Source organism: Littorina saxatilis, linkage group LG12, assembly GCF_037325665.1.
Source record: "Littorina saxatilis isolate snail1 linkage group LG12, US_GU_Lsax_2.0, whole genome shotgun sequence".
Taxonomy (NCBI): Eukaryota; Metazoa; Mollusca; class Gastropoda; order Littorinimorpha; family Littorinidae; genus Littorina; species Littorina saxatilis.
In genome coordinates this window covers 24,683,391-24,685,064 of record NC_090256.1, presented here as the reverse complement: position 1 = coordinate 24,685,064, position 1,674 = coordinate 24,683,391, and the positions used below count along the sequence as shown (strand labels likewise).

The 1,674-nt window shown below is 43.2% G+C and overlaps 1 long non-coding RNA gene across 1 annotated transcript; it reads left to right on the top strand.

Annotated features, from left to right (window-relative positions):
* Positions 1-239: 239 nt before the first annotated feature.
* LOC138981593 (uncharacterized) lies at positions 240-1,374 on the top strand. The gene is made up of 2 exons (XR_011460666.1): positions 240-649; positions 930-1,374. It is a non-coding gene; the product is annotated as an uncharacterized lncRNA (long non-coding RNA).
* Positions 1,375-1,674: the final 300 nt, after the last annotated feature.

The following is a 1,674-nucleotide window of genomic DNA, read 5'->3' as shown; positions in this document are numbered from 1 at the left end:
TAAGCCTCAATCTTAAATGTTGTTATTATCCTTTATTTTGTACTTGTTTTATTATCATTATTATTTTTTGTACGGTTGATTGTGTGGAATGTAAGGCTGTGAGATTGTTATGTACGAGTGTATGCATGAAGCGCCTTTGTAAACGCAACGAGCTTCCCTTTGGGAAGGTGTGCGCGTATAAATAATCATTATTATTATTATTACGGGATGGAGGTCAGCACGGAGAAGTCCAAGACGATGGTTGTTACGAAGCGGTTTACTCGTATTTTTGGTAATGTGTATTGTTGTAAATAGAATAGACTATAGCGATGGTCAGACATTGGAAAGGGCTATAGGCTGCATACCGTCACGTTGACCGCAGTTGAACCTTTGTGTAACTGACAAGGTTTTTCACGTGCAAGTGATGCAGGCGACAGCTCACTGGCAATGTCATAGCAAGAACGACTTTGTAAAATCAGTCGCCGTCAAGGAGCCAAGCTCGACTCATGTTTTTCGTAACACTTTAGCAGACGGGCTCCTGTTTTAGGTATCTGACTGAAGAAGGATGAAGACTGACGAACTTTCCCTATCAGTTTACGTGATATCTTCCATTTTCATATTCATGCCAGGCCGGCGACTGTACTAAATGTTGGCTTTACACTCTTTTGAGGTATGTTTGAAACCGGTTATATTTTCATGTCATGTTGTCGTATGTGAGAAGAGTGACTGGTTCTGTGTTTAACGTTATTGTGTAGGCCTAAGCTATTGTGCTACACTGCTTAAACATGTGAGGGTTTTACGTAACGTTTTCTTGGCTTTAGAAAACAGGAATTAACGTGTAAATAATTATATTGGCTCATGCAGCTTAATATGTTGGACGAGTGAGTATTTTTATTGTGCGAGTGAAAGAAACTAAAGACAAGTTGACTTATGGACTATAAACTTTACAGTGTTCCAACTGGAGGGTTTTCATCGACGGAGGCTGAACTGAACTGGTGACTGCGGCTTGGTGTACATGGCCATGGCATGGAGAGCTGGCAGAGTTCTACAGTTAGCCCCCGAGACTGACGAACTGGAAGGATCAAGGACTACGTCAAGCAATGGTTGCGGTGTCGTGAGGACTGGTGCACCCTTGTCAGTCGTCTGAAGGACTTACAGCCATACCAACATCTTGAGGGCCGAAAGATGGCAGTAGGGTAACGTACAGTAGAATACCTATTCGTCTTACCTGTTAAGCTGCTTTGTTTGAGCCAAAAGGTGTCTGCGTCTTGGACTGTAGAGTTTCTTGCGGTGTTGTCGGCCTAGAGTACTGGTCGAAGCCCGGAAATGATTTTGTGATGTAAAAAGCTTTGTAAACAATAATAATTAGTCTTGGCAGTGTCAAGATCCATTTAACACCAGGTTTTTGCGTGTGTGAGTGCGTGTGCGCTTGTGCCTTGTAAGCTACTGTAGCGGACAACTATTCAGATTACATTCAAGCTTGTAAACAAATACTAAACTTATAGAGTTGTGTAGAGGCATTTATGATTGTCTAGAAACCGGGCTATACCACTCCATAACAATGTTAACAGCACGAACGACACCAGTGCAGTCATCACCATGAACGGCGAGAAGCTGGAAGAGGTCAGCAAGTTCAAGTACCTGGGAGCAACCCTGTCCAAGGACGGCACCAGTACCGCGGAGGTCCGCATCAGA